This window comes from Chiloscyllium plagiosum, chromosome 33 (genome assembly GCF_004010195.1).
Source record: "Chiloscyllium plagiosum isolate BGI_BamShark_2017 chromosome 33, ASM401019v2, whole genome shotgun sequence".
In the NCBI taxonomy this organism is placed as follows: Eukaryota; Metazoa; Chordata; class Chondrichthyes; order Orectolobiformes; family Hemiscylliidae; genus Chiloscyllium; species Chiloscyllium plagiosum.
In genome coordinates this window covers 39,409,838-39,433,345 of record NC_057742.1, presented here as the reverse complement: position 1 = coordinate 39,433,345, position 23,508 = coordinate 39,409,838, and the positions used below count along the sequence as shown (strand labels likewise).

The 23,508-nt window shown below is 43.6% G+C and overlaps 1 protein-coding gene across 4 annotated transcripts in view; it reads left to right on the top strand.

The window, feature by feature from the left end:
* LOC122540028 (corticotropin-releasing factor receptor 1-like) overlaps positions 1-23,508 on the top strand; it is a 345,294-nt gene that overhangs the window by 57,122 nt on the left and 264,664 nt on the right. The window contains exon 1 of one of the 4 annotated variants that reach the window (XM_043675339.1): positions 16,717-16,758. The exons of the other annotated variants lie outside the window; for them this stretch is intronic. The gene's annotated coding sequence lies outside the window, so the exon portion shown is untranslated. Of the gene's footprint in view, positions 1-16,716; positions 16,759-23,508 lie in introns of those variants that run through there. 4 annotated transcript variants of the gene reach the window in all.

The following is a 23,508-nucleotide window of genomic DNA, read 5'->3' as shown; positions in this document are numbered from 1 at the left end:
GCAGGTTTGCCAGTATCTATGGAGAGCAAGAGAAGTTAGTGTTTCGGGACCAGTGCTCTTCTTCAGAACATTCTGAAGAAAGGTCACTGGACCTGAAACATCAGCTTTGCTTTCTGTCCAAGATACTGCCAGATTTGTTGAGTTTTTCTAGCAGTTTCTGATTTAGTTGTTGATGAGTTGTGATAGTGCATCTACAATGCATCACATGCATTTGAAGTGAATGTTATGGGGAGAAGATCAAAAGGCTGATTTGTCCTGAAAGGTGTTGAACATCTTGAATGATTGACTTTTATCCTTGTAGTAAGAGAACAAGCTTTGGGAAGTTAGGAAGTAAGATATTCACTGTTGTATTCTCTGACCTACTTTGATAGCCACTGTATTTACTTGACTGGTCCAATTCCCATTCGGATGTATGGTAATCCCCAGCTTGTTTGTGGTGATGAATTTTGCTTTGATCATACTGTCGAAGGGAGATACTTAGATTTTCTGTTGCTGCAATAGTCATTGCCTGGGCACTTGTGTGACGTTATTGTAACTTATGACAAGACTAATTGTCGGCCACGTTTTGCTGTAAGCTAACTTCGGCTGCTTAGTTATCTTAGGTGTTCCTAATGGAATTGCAATTGTCAGTGACCATCCCACCTTTGACTTTATGCTGACCTTTGATCCTTGATAAAGCAGCTAAAGATGATTGAGCTGAGGACACCATACTGAAGAGCCCCTACTTTGATGCATGGCGCTAAAATCTTTGGCCTCAAACAACCAGAAACACTTTCCTTTGTGCTAAGTATGACTCCAACCAGTAGAGTAACGTTCCTTGATTCATGTTCAGTTTTGCTCGAGTTTCTTGATTTCATAATGAGGTCAAGGATAGTTGTTCTTATCTCTTGTCCATTATTAGATGAAAACTGCAATGAGGTCAGGGCCAAACTAGTGAGTGCATCAGAGAGTAGGGTTTTGCTGAGTAATGGCCTCTTCATAGTTGCATCAATTTGCAGACAATTGAAAATAGATTGATGGGACAATAAATAGTCAAAGTTGGATTTGGCCCATTTTGGAGGACAGAATATGTCTGCAAAGCTTTCTACTTTCTCAGTTAGGTGCCAGTGCTGTAGATTGGCTCACGCTGTGTTTAGTTCTGAATACAAGTCATCAGTACTGTCACCACAGTCTTAACAGGGTGTAAGCTTTGCATTTAGTGTCTTGCATCCATATTTTCACAGAGACTGAATACAATTAGCTGAAAATGTGATGGAGATGGTGTTTCTTTTGAGTTTAAATTACAGTATTCAAATTGGTTTGAATCTTTGGCCAGTTCCCTTCTCTTCAAAGAACAGCAATAAGTTTGAGTGAGAGCTATAGTGTAACAATGCCTGTGCTCATCACTTGCAATGGCTGTCACTACTGCTGACCTCTGATTGGCTGGTTGTTCCTTGAACTAGGACTTTCTGTTGTGTGGGGATGAAAATTCAGTTTCCAGTCTATTAATGGTCAGTGGGTCACTAAATGACCTTTTAGAGACAAAAACAAACTGCACAGTCTGGAATCCAAGGTAGGCAAGCAAGAGGCTGGAAGAACACAGCAAGCCAGGCAGCATCAGGAGGTGGAGAAGGCAATGTTTCGGATGTAATGTTTCTTCAGGACTGGGGTGCATGTAAGGGGAGTTTACACTGGAGCAGTTCACCAATTCACCCATAACTTCCACCCTGCCCTTAAATTCACTTGATCCATCCCCCTCGCCCTTCTTGACCTCTCCAATTCCATCTCCGGCGATAGTCTCCAGATGGATGTTTACTATACACCCACAGACTTCCATAACTGACTGGCATACACTTATTCCCACCCAGTATCCTGCAAGAACTCCGTCCCATTTTCCCAATTCCTCTACCTTCACGCAATTGCTTGGATGAGGAGACATTCCACTCCCAAGCATCCCAGATGTCCACCTATTTTGAACAATGTGCTTCTCCTCCCTCCATCATCCAGACAGCCCTCCACTGCACCACCTCCATTCCCTGTTCCACTGCTGTAAAAACCCCTCAACACAATAAAGACAGAGTCCCCCTTGTCCTCACCTACCACCCCACCAGTCTTTGCATCCAATCCATCATCCTTAAACACTTGCACCAACTCCAACTAGACCCCACCACCAAGAACAACTTCCCCTCCCCACCCCTCTTTGCCTTCCACAAGGACCATTTCTTTTTCCAGTCTCCCCCCCCCCAAATCCCCACATACCTTCCCCTGCAAACAGAAAAGTTGCAAAACCTGCTGGTACACCACCCCCCTCACCTCCATCCAGAGCCCCAAACAGGTGAGACAGAGGTTCACCTGCCTCTCCTCCAAATTAGCAAAAGTGAGGATGCTGGAGATTAGAGTCGAGAGTGTGATGCTGGAAAAACACAGCAGGTCAGGCAGCATCCAAGGAGCAGGAAAATTGATGTTTTGGGCAAAAGCCCTGATTGGATGCTTCCTGACCTGCTGTGCTTTTCCAGCATCACATTCTCAACTCTCCTCCAACTTAGTTTTCTATATCTGGTGCTCCTGATGTGGTCTTCTCTACATCAGGAGACCAAATGTAAACTAAGGGGACATTACATCGAGCATCTCAGCCAGGCCCACAGGGGCCGATTAGACCTCCCAGTCATCACTCATTTTAATTCCCCTTCCTACTCCCTTTCCAATATGACCATCCATTGCCAGTGAATCAGACCACAAATTTGAGGAATAACACCTCATCTTCCACTTGGGCAGCCTGAAGCCTAGAGCGCTCAGCATTGATTTCTCCAATTTCAAATAACCTTCCTGCCCCTCCCCCGCCTCTCATTCCTCTCATCAGCCCTTCCTTCTAACCACCAACCAGATTCATTCCTCCCATCGACCAACCAGGTTGCACCCTCTACCTATGTTCACCTATCCCCGCCTCACCATCCTGCCCTTTCCTGTTTTATCTGCTGCTGCCCTTACACACACCGTATTGAAGAAGTATACCTGAAACATTGACTTTTCTACCTCTTGATCCTGTCTGGCGTGCTGTATTCTTCCAGCCTCCTGTTTGTCTATCTTGACCTTTAGGGTACTCCACTAAATCCAACTCCAGGTATCACTTGATGTTGGCACTACAGCAGTGACTGTTGTGTGAAAGGAACCAAGACATTAAGCCACCGGAAGAGATTGCCAGTCATGGATGTGAATCACAAGTCTTGAGAATGGGGATGTTGTCGATTAAATGGCAGGACTTTTGTCAAAAAAAAACTTGTTTTCGCAAAACAAAAAAGATGGAGGGCTGTTACTACAGCCAGGTAGATTCATAAAAGTTGTCCAAGATTGTTTGAGCAGCCAGAAGTCTTGGTGCACATTGGCACCAATGACATAGCCAGGAAAAGGGATGAGGATCTAAGAAGTGATTTCAGGGAGTTAGGTTGGAAGCTAAAAAGCAGGACAATTAGAAGATAATCTCAGGATTACTACCGGTGCCACATGCTAGTGAGGTGAGGAACAGGGAGCGAGTGCAGCTAAATACCTGGCTACAGGGCTACAGACAGGAGAGAAGGCTTCAGATCATTGGGGTACCTTCTGGGGAGGTGGGACCTGTACATGAAGGATGGGTTGCACTTAAACTGGAGGGGCACCAATGTCTGGGCCGAAAATTTGCTAGACCACTTTGGGAGGGTTTAAACTAGTTTGGCAGTGGGATGGGAGCCAGAGCTACGGATCAGAGGAGAGGGTAGTTGTTGAACACGCAGAAAAGAAATGCAGAGAGTCTGTCAGAAAGGGTACACAGTTGTTAGAGCAAAAGGATGGGCTAAAGTGTGTCTGTTTCAATGCCAGGAGTGTCAGGAATAAGAGTGATGAACTTAGAGCATGGATCAGTACTTGGAACTACAATGTTGTGGCCATAACGGAGACATGGATTTCAGAGGAGCAGGAATGGTTGCTGGATATTCCAGGGTTTAGATCATTTAAAAAGAACAGGGAAGGGGGTAAAATTGGAGGGGGAGTAGCATTGTTAATGAGAGAGTCTATCACAGCTGCAGAAAAGGAGGTTGTTGAGGAGAGATTGTCAACTGAGTCGGTATGGGTGGAAGTCAGTAACAGGAAAGGAGCAATCACTTTATTGGGTGTTTTTTTATAGACCCCACAATAGCAGCTGAGAGATGGAAGAACAGATTGGACAGCAGATCTTGAAAAGGTGCAGATGTGACAGAGTTGTTGTTATGGGTGACTTCAATGTCCCCAATATTGATTGGAACCTCCTCAGTGCAGATGGTCTGGATGGAATCAATTTTGTCAGATGTGTCCAGGATGGATTCCTGACTATATGTAGATAGGCCATTTAGGGGGGAGGCCATATTGGATTTGGTGCTGGGCAACAAGCCAGGCCAGGTGTCATATCTTTCGGTGGGAGAGCATTTCGGTGACAGTGACCTCAACTGCCTCACCTTTACGATAGCCATGGAGAGGGATAGGAGCAGACAGTATGGGAAGATATTTAATTGGGGGAGGGGAAATTATACTGCTTTAGACAGGAGCTGTGGAGTATAAATTGAGAATAATTGTTCTATGGGAAATGCACAACAGAAATGTGAGGCTGCTAAAGGAGCACTTGTTGTGAGTGTTGGATAACTTTGTCCCACTGAGACAGGCAAGGAAAGGTAAGGTGAAGGAGCCTCGGATGACAAGAGACAAGGAGCTTCTTGTCAAGAGGAAGAAGGAAGCTTACTGAAGGTTGAGGAAGCAAGGATCTGGCACAGCCTTAGATGATTACAGATTAGCTAGGAAAGAACTCAAAAATGGACTGAGGAGAGCTAGGAGAGGACACAAAAAGCCTTGGCTGGAAGGATTAGGGAAAACCCAAAGGTGTTCGACACTTATGTGAGGAATAAGCGAATGACCAGAGAGGGTAGGGTCAATCAGGGATGGTGGTGGGATTTTGTGCCTGGAGTCTGAAGATGTAGGGGAGGCACCTAAATGAGTTTTTTGCTTGAGTATTCACCAGAGAGAGGGACCTTATTGATAGTGAGACCACTGTGGACCAGGTTAATAGGCCTGAACAGATTGATATTATGAAAATGGATGTGTCCAGTTCTGGTTGCCTCATTACACAATTCTGGGAAGCAGCAAGATAGATAAGTCCCCAGGGCTGGACCAGATATATCCAAGATTACTACAGGAAGTGAGGAATGAGACTGCTGCGCCTCTGGCGATGATTTTTGCATCCTCACTCTATGTGAGTGGTACCAGATGTTTGGAGGGAGGCGAATGTTGTTCCTCTGTTGAAGAAAGGGAATAGGAAATCCCTGTGAATTACAGACCAGTCAGTCTTACATCTGTGGTAAGGATTCTGAGAGATAGAATTTATGACTGTTTGGAAAACAAAATTTGATTAAAGATAGTTAGCATGTCGTTGTGAGTGGCAGGTCATGCCTCACAAGCCTTTCTGAGTTCTTTGAGGATGTGACGGGACAAGTTGATGAAGGTTGAGCAGTAGATGTAGTGTATATGAATTTCAGTAAGGCATTTGAGAAGGTTCCCCATGGTAGGCTTATTCAGAAAGTCACGAGGTATGGGTCACAGGGAAATTTAGCTGTCTGGATACAGTATTGTCTGGCCGAAAGAAGATGGCGAATGGTAGTAGATGGAAAGTATTCCACCGGGAGGTTGGTGACCAGTGGTGTCCCATAGGGATCTGTTCGTGGGCCTCTGCTCTTTGTAGTTTTTATAAATTACTTGGATGAAGAAATGGATGGGTGAGTTAGTAAGTTTGCTGATGTCACAAAGGTCAGTGGTGTTGTAAATAGTGTCGAGAGCTGTTGCAGGCTATATCCAGACATTGACAGGACGCAGATCTGGACTGAGAAGTGGCAGATGGAGTTCAACCTGGATAAATACAAAGTGATTCATTTTGAAAGGTCGAATTTGAATGCTGAATACAGGGTTAAAGATAGGATTCTAGGCAGTGTGGAGGAACAGTGGGATCTTGGGGTCCATGTGCATAGATCCCTCAAAGTTGCCACGCAAGTTGATCGGGTTGTTAAGAAGGTGTATGGTGTTTTTGCCTTTCATTAACAGGGGATTGAGTTTAACAGCCATGAGGTTTTCCTGCAGCTCTATAAAACCCTGGTTAGACCACAATTGGAATATTGTGTCCAGTTCTGGTTGCCTCATTACAGGAAGGATGTAGAGGTTTCAGAGGAGATTTACCAGAATGCTGCCTGGATTGGAGGGTATGCCTTATGAAGAGAGGTTGAGTGAGCTAGGGCTTCTCACACTGGAAAGGAGGTGACTTGATGGAAGTGTACAAGGTAATGAAAGGCATAGATACAATAGATAGCCATATACTTTTTCCCAGGGCAGAAATGGTTGTCACAGGGGGTTATAATTTTAAAGTGACTGGAGGAAGATATAGGGGAGATGTCTGAGGTAGGTTCTTTATGCAGAGAGTGGTGGGTGTGTGGAATGCACTGCCACCGGTGGTAGTAGAGTTAGAGACACTTGGGACATTTAAGCAATTGCTGGACAAGCACATGAATGGCAGTAAATTGAGGGGTGTGTCAGTTAGGTTGATCTTAGATTAAGATAAATGCTCGGCACAACATTGAGGGTTGAAGGGCCTGTACTATGCTGTACTGTTCTACATTCTATGTTCTAAATAAGGGCTGCAAGTTAAGTGTATGATGATACAAGTCACAGGGTCCTGAGGAAGAGCGAATACATTTATAGACATCTGTGCAGAATTGTGCAAAAGTAATCCAAGATTGTTTTCCCCTGGTCACAGGTTGTTCCTGATCATTGTCAGAATGTTAATAGTTGCCAACAAGCCCAACATTCTTCAACTACCCAATGGTTTTCCATTCTTCTCCTTGATAATTACTCATCTCTCAGGGAATTCCATTATCAGGAATTTGATTCCAATTGCTAATTCCACAATGTGATTGATGAGGATCTAGGCCTTTGAGGAGTTTATAGGTAGAGGTAAGATCCTTCAGCATCCTTATCAGGTAAGAAAATAGTGCTGACCAGTGAGGAAGATAAGGATGAGTAGGTGGTGAGTGGATTATAGACATAGAGTACTGGAAGTTGAGAGTGTGGTGCTGGAAAAACATACCAGGTCAGGCAGCATCCGAGGAGCAGGAGAATCAAGGTTTCGGGTAACCATTCATGACGAAGGGCTTTTGCCCAAAACATTGATTCTCCTGCTCCTTGAATGCTGCCTGACCTCCTGTGCTTTTCCAGCACCACATTCTCAACTCTGATCTCCAGCATCTGCAGTCCTTGTTTTCGCCTAGTATTGGAAGTGTACAGGGCAGGTCTAAATCATGATAGCACTTCTAAGCAACCAAGAGCATGTATTCAGCGCAGACAATTTCTTTTTAATAATTTGACTGTTGTAGTTGATCCCATTCAATAATGCAAATTCAGCTCATTACGTTTTATTTTGGCAACACATTTATTGTGCAGTGCTTGTTGCAGTACAAAAGTGTGGGCATTAACAGTCAATAGTTGCACATTTAGAATCAGCAGAATTTTGTATGGATGAAGATGAAGAAAAGGCAGATGTGTGAGGCCACAAGTGACAAGGTTGTTTCTTTCTCATTTTTTGAGTTGGTATCTTGACTTTCTTATCCATTCCAACTTACCCGGGTACTCAATCTACATTGTTGGGACAATCCCTAATAACTTCTGGGCTTTGATGAATCTTGCAGCGGATTATGCAAAGTCTTTCTGTACTTCAGTAGACATTTTGGAATTAGATAGGTATGTCAGGTATTTTACAGGTGCTCATATAAGAAATGCGGCGTAGATTCTGACTACACATACAGATTATCCACTGTTGTATTATTAACCCCATGTGCTGCTACTCAGAATGCAAGGATGATCTGAGATCTTGGGGTAAATGTTTGATATCACCATCAAGTTGGCATTCTAGTAGAGCAGTTCACCTACACTTTAATTAAATCTGTGTAATGCACACGTTCAGTTGTACTTGATACAATCGTAATTCAATTGGCAGCTGTGACAGAAGGTTGCAAATTTAACTCCCTCTCCAGAAGACTTGAGCACAAAAATCTAGGATCACGGTCCTGTGGAGTGCTTAGGGATTCTGCACTGTCAGAGATGGTGCCTTCCATCTCGACATTAAACCAAGGTCCTGCCTAGTCAACAAGTAGACATAAAAAATATCATCACACTATTTTGGAAAAATATCAGAACTGTGTCCCAGTTATCTTGGTGATTTTCCTCCAGTAACATCACTAAAATGGATTATGTAATCATTATCACAATGCTATGTGTGGGAGCTTGATATCCACAACACTGCTATCACTTTTCTTAGAATATAGTCACACTTTTTCCCACCTCATTAAATAAATATGTCAGGCCTGTGCTAATTGGCTGATGTAGGCCAGTTCTAAAGCTTATCAAGAAATCTCATTTTAATTCTTCTGCAAAATAAAAGGAGAAATTTAACTGTAAAAGTTTTCTTTGATGTTCCTCTTCTATGTAACTGAGAAACTGAGGGTAAAAAAGTCAAAAAAAGCCTGAGGGCCTCATTTTTAGAATTCTCTCTAAAAGACATACATTCTCACTACTGCAGGAAAGAGGGGGTGGGGTGGTGGGTCAGCATGGACGAGTTGGACAAAAGGGTCTGTTTCCGTGTTGTACACCTCTATGACTCTACAAGTCATGATTTACCCTGATGTGTCAAAGAGTTGTGATATGATGATGTAGACTTTTAAGGGGCATTTCAGTAAATGCATTGCTTGTAACTTTCAAAACTCTTTCAAACACAGGAAAACACAGCACAGGAACACACTTTTCATCCTAACATGTCTACATTGACTATGATGCCATTCTAAACTAACCCCATCTGCCAGCACATGATCCATGTTTCTGTATTCCTGTGTCTGTATAAATGCCTCTTAAACTTTGTTAATGTATCTACTTCTATCATCTCCCCAGCAATGTGCTGCCTCTCAATTTTATATACTCATACTAGGTTATTCCTCAGTCTCCGATGCTCTAGTGAAAATAATCCAGTTGGGAAGAAATCAGAACACCTGTAGGAAACCCACGCACAGAGAGAACATGCAAACTTCACACCCAAGGCTGGAATCAGATGGTTGATGCTGTGAGGCAGCAGTGTTAACCACAATGCACCAAATCACTGATATATTTTGTGGATAGCTGTGATCCAAACACTGATCCCTTCAGGATCCCAATTTTTATCACCTCTCACTCCAAAACAACCCATTTATTCCTAAAACTGTTTTCTGCCTGCCATCCAAACTTCAATCCATCCCAGGATATTACCACCAATCCCATAGCTTTAATTTTGCAAAGTAAGCTTTATCTGGGACTTTAACAAATGTTTTACTGAAGATAGGATCTTACTCCAAAACCTGCCATTTAAGTTACATCCAAGCTTAAACACTGTGGTCAAAATCTAACTGAATTCCCCAGATTTGACTAATCTTACTGGGACCTGCTGCTTTCTGCTTAGAGTGAGGTACTTCACAGCAAAGGCATTGTGTGTAGAAGACCTGCACTGCAGCAAAACCCTTGCACTCAAATATTTCACTTTCACACCTGCATTTTCTTCTTCCTACATTCTGTTCAGTCAAATCTTCAAAACTATGCTGCCTGCATGTTGCGAATGCTGTACTTAAAAATCAAAAATCTTCAGAAAATCCCAGCTGCCATCATATAAATTCTTCTTTCAGACTAAAATGTATCACTCTCTCTCTCACACACACACACACACACACACAGACAGATTGGTTCTTTATTTGAATGTAAGACTATCTACAGGTGGATTTATTGGGATAGTAAATGGAGTTTGATTTTGACACCTGTTTCAGACAGCTTTTTTAATTTCAAATTTTTTAATTTGAAAAGTAAGTTAAATAAATCTGTTCAGAGATGTTATTCCACACCCCTGGAGCAGGCAGGACTTTAATCTGGGGTCCAGTAGTCGGGACATTCCCACTCTGCAACAAACGCCCACAAAAAAACCCACTGAGTTTTACACTGCTGGAGGAATGAAGATGTGGTTTCACCCCTGAAAGTGAAGTTCTGAGATAAAAGGCACCCAACATGGGACCAGAACCTGTGATTCTGAGATTAAGAGTCTCATGCTGTACTGACGGAGGAAGCTAGGCATAATTAAAGTCTCAAATAGAAGCCTGCAACATTAGCTGCTATGGGCATTAAACAGTTTTTGTAGTCAACCTGTTCAGATGTAACTACAGGTCTCTAGATCAGGTGGGACTTGAATCCATGTCCTATGGTCCAGGGCTAATTATGCCACCACCATGCATCAAGCAAGCTCCTGATATAGGTATTAATTTTTATACTGTTTTTAGTTCAATCTATTTTTCCAATCAACCTCTTCAGAGATATTATTACACAGAGCAGATGGGACTTGAACCCAAGCTTCCATGTCTAGGGGTAGGGACACTAACCTTCTGCCACAATAGGGACCTGATGGGCCAGTGTTTTTTCTCTTTCCTTTTTTTAATATCTCTGAACAAATTAGTTTGATTACATACCGGTAGAGTCAGTGGGACTTAAATCCAGGCCTCTATGTCCAGGGGTAGGGATGCTATGTCTGCGCTACATGATGATTTCTTGCTCAGTCTTACAGCTCATTTCACAGATAGCTCCCATTTGCTCCTCTTACATTTTATAATTAAACCACCACCAAATCACAGACATCTCTCATTGAATTCCAAGACAGTGGAAAAACAACAAAATTAGTAGACAGAAGAAAGAGAGGGAGAGGATTAAAAGAGTTGGAGAGGAACTGCTCCTTTTTTTTAAAACAACTATTTTATTTAAACTGTTTTTCTAATCAAACCATTTCAAGATGTCACCGCACAGGGGAGACAATGGCCTAGTGGTGTTATTGCTAGACTGCTAATCCAGAGACACAGGAAATGTCCTAGGGACCTGAGTTTGAAGCCTGCCACAGCAGAGGGTGGAACTTGAATTCAATAAATATCTGGAATTAAGAGTGTAACAATGGCTGTGAATGTATTGTCGATTATAGGAGAAACCTTTCTGGTTCACTAATGCCCTTTAGGAAAGGAAACTGCCTTCCTTATCTGGTGTGACCTACATATGATTCTAAACCCACAGCAATGTGATTGACTCTGAACTGTCCCCTGGGCAGTTAGGGGACTATTCAGCAATGCCCTCATCCTGTGAGTGAATGAAACAAAACACATTTGGAGCAGGTGGGACTTGAACCTGTGCCTCTTGGTCCAGGAATTGGGACACTACAACTGTGTCACAAGAAGGCCCCACTGTTCCATTTTTGTTTCCTTCATCTTTCCCCAAATTACCCATGGCTTTGTGTAGTGATATTTTAATATATGACAACACAATTAAAAAAACACCATTGTGCAAAGACCTTATTACTCACTCCTTCCACTACCAGGAAAACACCCATGTGTTGTCATGAAATGTTAACAGGCAAGCAAGGCCATAAAAAAAATGAAGGTAGGAGTAGGGAGGCAAGGAGGGGACGAAACCAAAACGGAGTTGGAGGGGGAAATAAAGCACTCCACCCCTTCCGTGGTTCCCACCTCTCTATTTAGGCCATCAAGAGCATTGGTGGACACCACATTGTGATGACACGGCGGTGAACCCTTCTGTTACTTAAACCAAACACCAGAAAAGCTGGTGGGAAAATTGCATCGTAATCTGTTAAAGTATGAGTGATAGAGAACTCCCAAATTCCACTATTTAAAGAAAAAATACCAGAGTTATTCTTAAACTCTAAAATTGAACATTAAGAACTATTTACAATTCTACACATTCTTTCTTTTAAGTGCTTGTTATCTGCCTCCAAATCTATAACAAAATACTGTTCCCATAAAACCCTATATTAAAATGACATCGATTTAATTTCAAAAACTACAGCGGCTCATATCATGGGTGTCTGTCTTCCTCTGGCTGCAGATTTCCCTGCATTGTCTTTGGCCTTTTGCTGCTAACATGTTTCATATGAAAACAATACCTTTGGTAGAGAGTGTTTTGAATGGCAGCCTCTCTCTCAATGGCAGTTTACTCTCACTGGCAGTTGGTCTGTCTCTAACTTTCCAAAATACCTGCTACATTCTACCCTAAACATCAGATCATCTCATTGATTCGAGGTTGGCAAAAAGAATAAATTCAAATGTGATTGGGTTTTAGTATCTTGGGGCATAATTTAAACTGATTGGTTAGATTCGAACTGTGGTCAAAACAACTGAGGTATCTAGGTTACAGCCAAATGTTACATACTTTCAATTTTCCAGTACACTGGGACTGCTAGTCAGTCACATGACAGGTGCCTGCAAGCTCTCAGTGCAAACAACGTTCATTCTCTCAAAAGGTACAGTATACACCTTCAACTTCATAACAATGTGCTTCCCCTCCCAATGAGACCTGGGCTTGAACATAAAGGTTTGTTGGCAGAAATGACCATTCCCATGGCCTGGACCTGTTAATGGCCAGACTGGCCAGGCGCAGGAACAGACATAAGAGGTGGTCCTCTGATCTGCCTGCACCCCTCCTCATTGGGTGCCCAAAGATCAGGAGCGTGGTGTTGAAGTGCAACCAAAATCACAGCAGAAGGTTTTTCCAAGAACTGAAAAGGTGGTGCAATCACTCAAAACCATATACATATGGTTCATGGATCCCACAGCACTGCAAAATAAGCAGTTGGGCTGGGAGTCGGTGAACCATTGCAATCTGTAGTTATATGGGATTGGTGTGTGCAACAGCCTCCACCCTATATTCTCAAGGGAAAGGGGTAGGAGTCCCACATAGGGAGCCCTCCACTGCAGTGGCAAGCAAGGCATGTTCGGATGGTGGATATAAGAGTTGAGGTGGATGGTGTGCAGCAATACTTTATACAAGAACCATGGTTTTGCATCCCAAAAAGACACACAGCAGATACTCAGGAGGCAGCTCAGGTTGTGGGGTCTAGGCTCCTAAAGGTTAAGGATAGGGTAACAGAGTCATACACCTTTTGAGAAATATCCTATATGTCTCTCTCCTTGGTGAATACCAATGCAAAGAACTCATTAAGGAGTACCCATACTGCCTCTGGGTCCACACATAAATTCCCTCCTGACAAACAAGCACAAAAACCAGCCACCAGGATACATGAACATCAACAAGACATGACCCATTCTCACTAGCATCTTTACATACAGATGAGGAAGGACACCACTTCGACTGGGACAACACATCCATCCTAGGACAAGCCAAACAGAGACATGCACGAGAATTCCTAGAAGCACGGCATTCCAACCAAACTCTATCAACATTGACTTGGATCTCATTTATCACCCCCTGAGAAAAAACAAGAGGAAATGACATCACCACAGGAAATGACATCACCAACTCAAGGAAACCTAAACACAAATAAAAAGCGGGCCAAATCACCGGAGGCTCACTGATGATGTTGCCTAGTATGGTGGCGAAACATCTGAAAACAAACGTTGCAGTTCAGCGAGCAAACTTATATCTGGAACCCCAACCTGAGCTAAACATCTTCTCAAAACTTGCTCCCTCCTTTGCTCTTGATTGGATGTATCCTTTCCCTAGCTCCCTATATGGTCCTAATATATGTGTGAAATCTGTTGGGATTCTCCTTAATCCCTTTTGTCAAGGATATTCAATGGCCCTTTTAACCCTCCTATTTCCTTGTTTAGTTTTTTTTTGCTTCCTTTATATTCCTCAAGGGTCGTGTTTGATTTCAGTTTCATAAACCTTACAAATACTTCCACTTTCCTTTTGTCTTTTCATATGTCTTGTCATCTCAGGTTCGTGAATCTTGCCACTCTTATCCTTTATCCTCACAGGGATATGTTGATACTGAACCCTGATCAACTAGACTCTCAAAGATTCTCACGTCAGTTGTGACTTTATCCTCAAACAGTTGTCTACAATCTTAATTTCTCCAGTTCCTGCCTAATTCTGTTGTAATTGATCTTGCCCAAACTTAGCACTTTCACACCAGGACCATTCATCCTTATCAATAACTATCTTAAAACCCGAAAACTATAATCATTGTTTCCAAAGTGCTCCCCCACTGAACGTTCAATTACCTGCTTAGTGTATTCCCTGGAACAAGGTCTAGAACAGCCCCTTACCTAGTTGGAGGATCTGCATATTGTTTCAAGAAACCCTTCTGGATACACCTAACAAATTCTGCCTCATCCAAGCCCCTGGCATTAAGGGAGTCCCAATCAATGTTAGGGAAGTTAAAATCACCCACTACAACAACACTGCTGTTTTTTTACATTTTCCACAATCTGCTTACATATCTGGTCTTCCATCTCTCACTGGCTGTTAGGAGGCCTAAAGTTTAACCCCATCGTCGTGATTGCACCTTTCTTATTCCTGAGTTCTACCCATATAGTCTCGCTTGATGAGCCCTGCAACATGTCCCACCTCAGTGCAGCTGTGACACTCTTCTTAATCAGTTTTGCAACTCCTGCCCCTCATGTCTCTAATTGAAGGGATGATGGGGATTCACTAGACAGCAGCTCTGAACTTAAAGCCTCTGCACCAGCAAGGGTTTTGAAAGTGAGCGAAGGAGTTGTGGCCTGTTCCTTGTGCCAATTGTGGCCATGTTCCAGTTGGTCCTGTGGAATGGCAGTCTGGTTTCACGGCAGCAGTGGTGAGGTGGATTTGGTTCAGGATTCCAATGACTGCAGATGCTGGAAACCAGAGTCTAGGTTAGAGTGGTGCTGGAAAAGCACAGCAGTTCAGGCAGCATCCGAGGAGCAGTAAAATCGACTTTTCGGGCAAAAGCCCTTCATCAGGAATAAAGGCAGAGAGCCTGAAGGGTGGAGAGATAAGTGAGAGGAGGGTGGGGGTGGGGAGAAAGTAGCATAGAGTACAATAGGTGAGTGGGGGAGGGGATGAAGGTAATAGGTCGGGGGGAGGGTGAAGTGGATAGGTGGAAAAGAAGATAGGCAGGTAGGACAAGTCATGGGGACAGTGCTGAGCTGGAAGTTTGGAACTGGGGTGAGGTGGGGGAAGGGGAAATGAGGAAACTGTTGGAGTCCACATTGATACCCTGGGGTTGAAGTGTTCCGATGCGGAAGATGAGGCATTCTTCCTCCAGGTATCTGGTGGTGAGAGAACGGCGGTGAAGGAGGCCCAGGACCTCCATGTTACCGAGGCAGAGCGGCGGTGAATTTTACTGCTCCTTGGATGCTGCCTGAACTGCTGTGCTTTTTCAGCATCACTCTAGACTCTGGCTTCTAGCATCTGTAGTCATTGTTTTTACCTAGTTGATTTTAACCCTACTGCGAATCCTCTTGCAAGGATGCCTGCCTTGAAGAGGTTTTCCTCCTCTCTCTACAAGAATGTCAGGGAGTCCCTCTCCCACTGCAACTCCCAGGTCATTTCCTCTGCCCTGAAGCTCTTCAACCATGTCCTGAAACAAACTTGCTACTACAGCCACATTTGCTTCCTCAGTGCCTGCCTCCGTAACATGGCTTTGGTGATAAGGTGGACCCTTGAGGCAGCCTCTTTGGCAGCCTGGACCAGGATTGCAATAGCATGAGGTTTGGGGGCTTTGATGTCGGCTTTTGGCAGTGGTGCCTGCCTTTACTTCAACCTTGGAAACCCATGAGCTGTGAATTGGACAAAGATGGAGCATTGGAGGCTGCGAGGTGACCTTATAGAGGTTCGTAAAATCACGAGGGGCATGGATAGGGTGAAGAGACAAGGTCTTTTCCCTGGGGTGGAGGATTCCAGAACTAGAGGGCATAGGTTTATGGTGAGAGGGGAAAAATGTAAAAAGGGACCTAAGAGGCATTTTTTGCACACGGAGGGTGATATTTGTTTGGAACGAGTTACCAGAAGTGGTGGAGGCTGGTACAATAACAACATTTAAAAGACATCTGGTATATGAATAGAGAGATATAGGGCAAGTGCTAGCAAATAGGACTAGAATAGCTTAGGATATCTGGTCGGCTTGGACAGGTTAGGCCGAAGGGTCTGTTTCTGTGCTGTACATCTCTATTACTCTAAGACTCCCATCGACTAACCAAGTTGTAGCCATTAACTGTGTCCATCTATCACTACCTTACCACTCCGCTATTCTCCCCACCCACCCCCCCATCTGTAACTCCCCCTACCCGCATATCTAGTCCTGAAGAAGGGATATACTCGAAACATTGACTTCTCCACTTCCTGATGCTGCTTGCCTTGCTGTGTTCTTCAGCCTCCTGCTTGTTTACTTTGGTTTCCAGCAGCTGCAGTCTTTTTGTTTCTATCCTTCTTTCAATCAAGTTTCTGTAATGGCTACAATATCATAGTTCCATGTACTAATCCAGGCTCTAAACGGATCTGCTTTATCTGTTAAAATCCATTAACTGTTCATGAAGACTGGAAACTGAGCTCTGACGTTGTCCTGTACCAGATCTCCGTGACAGTTACATTGTAGGCAATGATTAAGTGAGTAATCTGAGCAGATGAACAGCAATCCTAGAGACACACCACCAAAGACAATTTGGGATTAATTAAACATATTAACTGAGTACTATTTTAGGAAGAGTTCTTCTGCTCTTTACACAAACCCAGGCTTAGCATTTATGTCTCAACTCCATACGAGTTTGAACAATATGTGTAGTGGAACCACATGCTCTGAGCTGCATTCGTCCAACCAATGAGAACTGAGGTCACAGTTACATCACGGCACACCTCAGAGACTTATTTACATATTTATTTCCAACCTCTGCCAGCCCAGTGAGTACGGTGAAGGAAAGAATCCTAAACTACATTTTCATACTAGTGTTCTTTTTTGACTTTTTGTTATGTCTCCTTGTTGCAATTATCTATTTTTAGGACTGTGCTTTCCACCCTCTCCTCTTCCATCTGTAGGCTAATGTTGGGTAGAATTGAATCTTTGAATTGTTCTACATTTCGTTGAACTCTGAGCAGTCCACCCGCCTGCTTTCAGGAAGGTCATCCAAGCTCCTCTCAGCTATTGTCAGGAAAATCATTCTTTGCAGTTGATTGCTTCCTAGGGCAAGGTTAACAAATGAATCTGTTTTTCCTGTTTAATGTACAAAACATAAAGGATTTCAATGTTCAGTTTTTAGTTTGGTATGAGATTCTGTTCCTCAGCTTGTGGTCTAGATCACTGGAAGTTTAAATTCATCTTACACAGTGATCTTGACAAGATGCGGAACAAAATGACATGGCAAGCTAAATGACTGAACATTAATGTAAGAAACCCTTTACTTCAGACAGCACTTTCAGAATGGGGTCAAGGGAGTAGGAGGAGGGTCTTACAAACAAGATAAGCTCAACAACAATATGGACAGTTGGAGAGAGATTGGAAATGGAAATTTCAGATCACACAATCGTGATATTGCTTCTGCACCAGCTCACCAATCAAGCATTTTGACAGTGTCATTCTCTTGCCTTTTCTGCTTACCCTTGGACATTATGCCCATCCAAAGAACTGCCCTCTTGAATGTATCAACTGAATCTGTCTCCACAACACTTCCAGACAGTGGCATTCCATACCCTAACTACTTGCTGAGTGATACTTTCTTTTCCTCACGTTGTATTTGTTTTATTTGCATATTACTTTAAATCTATATCCTCTCATTCTTGATTTTTTTTTTAAAGACCAGCAAGACCAATTTTTCCCTACCTACATTACCGACTCATGATTTTGAAAATTTCTAATAGATCTCCTCCTGACCTTCTCCCCTCCTCAGTAAAACAGTCTCAATGTGGAACATAGAACAATACACACAGGTGACCCTTCAGCCCATAATGTCTGTGCCAATTGTGTTGCAATTCAAAATGAATCCCATCAGCTTGTACATGGTCTGTATCCCTATATTCCCTGCCTCTTCCACGTGTCTGTCTAAATACCTCTTTGCTTATGTATCTGCTTCTACCACATCCAGTGACAGCATGTTCCAAGCACCATCTACTTAAAAAAAAACTTCCTTGCACTTCTTTAAATATTTCCCCTCTCACCTTAAATCTATGTCCTCTAGCATTTGACAATTCCACTTGGTAAAAAGACTTCGATGATTCATGCCTCTTGTAGTTTTATATGCTTCTATCAGATTATCCCTCAGACTCCAACACTCTGGCAAAAACAATCCAAAATTCTCATATATCCGTATGGCCTCTGTGGTCTCTATGATGCCTTCTCATAGTGTAGTTGTGATACTGCTCTTAATCAGTAGTGCAACTTCACCTCTTTCAAATCCATTTCTATCTTACCTGAAACATGTAAGTCCTGGAACATTAAGCTGCCAGTCCTCCCCTTCTCTTGAACATGTTACAGCCATTACAGAAACATCATTGTCCCATGTATTAGTCCAGACTTTAAGTTCACCTGCCATCTACTTGTTATACTTTTGTATTAAAATAAATATACTTCGGACTGCCAGTTTCACCATGCTTCTAATCCTCCTCCTCCTCCTCCTCCTCCTCCTCCCCTTCTTTCTGGACTTAACTGACTGCTCTGCTTCTCACCCCTACAGAGCGGCACAAACAAATCTCCCTGTCAGGATGTTGGTGCTGTTCAGTTTAGGTGCAGCCTGTCCTTCTTGTACAGGTCCCACCTTCCCTGGAATGGAACCCAATGATCCAGATATCTGAAGCCATCCGTTCTCGAACAGCTCTTTAGGTACACATTCAATGGATATTTCCTATTCCGGGCCTCACTAGGAGTAACCCGAAGGTTGCAAATGAGAGGTCCTGCTTTTCAACCTCCTTCCTAAATCCCTAACTTCCTTTTGCAGGAGCACAACTCCTAAAACAGGGAAGATGGCTCAATCACGGCTAACAAGGGAAAGGAATAGTGTTAAATCCAAAGCTGGGGCTGTATAAATTGGCTTGATAAAGCAGCAAACCTGAGTTCTGGGAGAAATGTAAAATTCTGCAGAGAAGAACAAAGGGTTCCATTCAGAAGGGGAAAATAATGTATGAGAGTAAGCTTGCAGAAACTGTAAAAGCTGACTGCAAAAACTTCTATAGACATGTGAAAAGAAAGGATTGGTGAAGATAAATGGAAGCCCCTTACAGTTAGAATCAGGTGCTAAGGAAGTGGCCCAGAAACAAAAGATGCATTGGTGATCAAAAAAGAGAAAATGCTGGAAAATCTCAGCAAGTCTGGCAGCATCCGTAAGGAGAGAAAAAAGCTGATGTTTCGAGTCTAACTGACCCTTTTCTCTCCTTACAGATGCTGCCAGACTTGCTGAGATTTTCCAGCATTTTCTCTTTATTGGTTTCAGATTCCAGCATCCGCAGTAATTTGCTTTTATTATATGATGCATTGGTGATCATTTCCCAGCATTCCATAGACTCTGGAAGAGTTCAAATAGAATGGAGGGTAGCTAATGTAACCCGACTCTTTAAAAAAGGAGGGAGAGAGTGAACAGGGAATTATAGGCCACTTAGCCTGACATCACGTGGTGGGGGAAGAATACTGATGTCAATTATTAAGGATGTAATAACTGAGTAATTGGAAAACAGTGACAGGATCAGTCCAAATCAACATCGATTCACTAAAGGGAAATCATGCTTGACAAACATTCTGGATTTTTTTTGACAATGTGACCAGTAGAGTGGACAAGGGTGAATCAACAAAGTATTTGAACTTTCAAAAGGCTTTTGACAAGGTACCACGCAAGAGATTGGTAAGGAAAATTAAAGCTCGTGGTATAGGAGATAGCATATTGACGTGGATAGAGGACTGGCTGGCAGACAGGAAGCAGAGAGTTAGAATAAACAGGTCCTTTTCAGAGTGCCAGGCAGTAACGAGTTGGGTACCACAGGGTTCAATGCTGTGACCCCAGCTGTTCACAATATACATTAACGAATTTGGATGAAGGAACTGAATGCAATATCTCCAGTTTTGCAAATGACACTAAGCTGAGTGGTAGTGTATGCTGTGAGGAGGATGCTAAGAGGCTGCAGGGTGACTTGGACAGACTGGCTGAGTGGGAAAATATTTGGCAAATGTAATGTAATATGGAGAAGCGTGAGGTTATCTGGTTTGGTCACAAAAACGGGATGGCAGATTATGATCGGAATGGTGGCAGTTTTGGAAAAAGTGAGGTGCAACAAGACCTGGGTGTCATGGTGGAACAGTTGCTGAAGGTTGAAATACAGGTGCAGCGGGCAGTGAGGAAAGCTAATGGCATGCTGGCCTTCATGGACAGAGGATTGGAGTATCAGAGTAAGGATGTCTTGCTGCAGTTATACAGGGCCTTGGTGAGGCCACACTGAGTATTGTGTGCAGTTTTGGTCTCCTAGTGTGAGGAAGAACATTCTTGCAAAGGTTCACCAGACTGATTCCCAGGATGGCAGGACTGACATATAAGGAAAGACTGGATCAACTGGGCTTGTACTCACTGGAATTTCGAAACATGAGGGGGAGATCTCATAGAAACACATACAATTCTGCTATGACTGGATAGGCTAGATGCAGGAAGAAGGTTCCTGATGCTGGGGAAGTCCAGAACAAGTTTCACAGTCTAAGAAGGTACTTGATCTGTTTATAAAGATTGCATTATAATTTAAGTAACCAGTTCGTGCTACTAGTTGATGAACTCTGGGCCTCAATGAGTAAGGTGAGCAAGATAAAGACAAGGTCATTTTTTATTTTTCTTAGTATAAACTGGTCACAGACAGTTGGAACAGTGGTGTGCTCCTCCTGCCAGATGTGGGAGATCAGGGAGCAGTCTAGTGTCCCTGATGACTACGTCTGCAGGAACTGACTGACTGCAGCTCATCACAGACTGCATTGTTTAGTTGGAATGGTAGTTGGTCACACTGAAGAGCATACAGGACACAGAGTGTGATCGACACTAATTACAGGGAAGTGGTCATATCACAGGCTTGATCAGGTAGATACCTGACTGCCAGGAGAGCTGGACGAACACAGCAAGCCAGGCAGCATCACAAAGAACAAAGAAAATTTACAGCCCAGGAACAGGCCTTTCAGCCCTCCAAGCCTGAGCCAATCCAAATGTACTGTCTAAATCTGTCACCCAATTCCTAAGTATCTGTATCCCTCTACTCCCCACCTACTCATGCATTTATCCAGACGCATCTTAAATTAATCTACCCTGCCTGCCTCTACCACCTCTGCTGGCAACGCATTCCAAATGCCCACCACCCCCTGTGTGAAGTACTTGCCGCGTGTATCCCCCTTAAAAATGTTCCACCTCTCACCTTGAAAGCGTGACCCCTCGTTATCAAATCCTTCACCCTGAGAAAAAGCTTGTCTCTATCCACCCTGTCTAGACCCTTCATGATTTTATAAATCTCAATCAGGTCCCCCCCCCATCTCCTTTTTTCTAATGAAAATAAACCCAACCTATTCAACCTCGCTTCATAGCTAGCACCTTCCATACCAGGCAACATCCTCGTAAACCTTCTCTGCACCCTCTCCAAAGTGTCCACATCCTTTTGGTAATGTGGCGACCAGAACTGCACACAGTATTCTAAATGCAGCCGAACCAATGTCTTGTACGATTTTAACATGACTTGCCAGCTCTTATACTCAATACCCCATCCAATGAAGGCAAGCATACTATATGCCTTCTTGACCACTCTATCCACCTGCGTAGCAACCTTAAGGGTACAATGGACCTGCACTCCCAGATCTCTCTGCCCATCAACTTTTCCCAAGGCTCTTCCATTCATTGTATAATTCGCTCTAGAATTAGTCTTGCCTAAATGCATCACCTCACATTGGTCTGTATTGAAATCCATCTGTCACTTTTCCGCCCAACTCTCCAGTCTATCTATATCCTTCTGTATACTCTGACAGTCCCTTATGCTTTCTGCTACTCCACCAATCTTTGTGTCATCTGCAAATTTGCTGATCATACCAACAGTGCCCTCTTCCAGATCATTTATGTATCCACAAGGAGGAAAAATTGATGTTTCAGGTGCAACCCTTCTTCAGAGCTGGGGTGGGTGTAGGGGGGAGTGGATGGTGGTGGGGATAGGTGAAGACAGGTAGAGGGTACGATTTGGTTGACTTCACCTCCTGAGGCTGCCTGGCTTGCTGTGTTCTTCCAACCTCCTGCCTGTCTACCTTGGATTACAGTTTTGTTTGGCTCTCACCACCAGGAGAGGCAGGCAGGTTGTGCAGGAGTCTCCTGTGGCTATTCCCCTCTCTAATAGGTATACTGTTTTAATACTGTTGTGGGATGTAGCCTCTCAGGGGAGTAGAACAGTAGCAGCCAAGTCTGTGGCACCACACTGGCTCTGCTGTAGAGCATGATCACACCAAGTTTTGCTGAGTGATGGTGGTAGAAGATTCACTAGTTAGGGGCATGGGCAGATATTTTGTGGTTGCGTTTGAGACTCCAGTTTTTTCTCCCGACCAGAGTCAAGGAAGTCCCTGCATGGAATTCTAAAGGGGGAGGATGAGCAGCCAGAGATCATTGTACAGATTGGTACCAATGATGAAGGTAGAAAGAAAGAGAGATGAGATCCTGCGGAGTGAGTATAGGGAGGTTAGGAAAGATGCTGAAAAGCAGCACCTGGAGGGTAGTAATCTCTGGGTTACTACCAGTGCCACATGCTAATAAGGTAAGGAATAAAAAGAAAGGACAGATGAATGTGTGGCTAAGGAGTTGGTGCAGGGGCCAGTGTTACAGGTTCTTGGATCACTGGAACCTTTTCTCGGGCAGGACTGACCTGTACAAGAGGGATGGGTTGCACCTAAACGGGAGGGAAGGAGGGAGGGTGGAGGGAAGAGAATCAATATCATTGCAAGGACATTCACTAGTGCTACCCGGGAAGGTTTAAACTAGAGTGGCAGGGGCTGGGAACCAAAGCAGCAGGTCAGCAAGTGGAGGGATTCAGGGAAAGGTGTGTGTCAGGACCAGTAAATCATAAAGGAAGGACAGGCAGAGACAGGTAAATGAACAGAATGGTACTAATTGGGCTGAAGTGCGTTTATTTCAATGCAGAGTATTATCGGATGAGCTTCGAGCCTGGATCAGTACATGGTGCTATGATGGTGTGGCTATTAGAGACTTGGATGAGAGAGGGACAGGACTGGCTGCTCAATGTTCCATGGTTTGTTGTTTTAGACAAGGTAGAGAGAAAGGTAAAAGTGGTGGAGGGTTTGTATTACTATTCAGGGAGAGTGTCACATCTGCATTCAGGGTTCATTCGCTGAGGCAATGCGGGTAGAGCTCAAAAATAAGATTAGATTAGATTCCCTACAGTGTGGAAACAGGCCCTTTGGCCCAACAAGTCCACACCAACCCTCCGAAGAGTAACCCATCCCCTGTGACTAACACTATGGACAATTTAGGAGGTAAAAACAATGACTGCAGATGCTGGAAACCAGATTCTGGATCAGTGGTGCTGGAAGAGCACAGCAATTCAGGCAGCATCCGAGGACAGGCAAAATCGACGTTTCGGGCAAAAGCCCTTCATCAGGAATAAAGGCAGAGAGCCTGAAGCGTGGAGAGATAAGCTAGAGGAAGGTGGGGG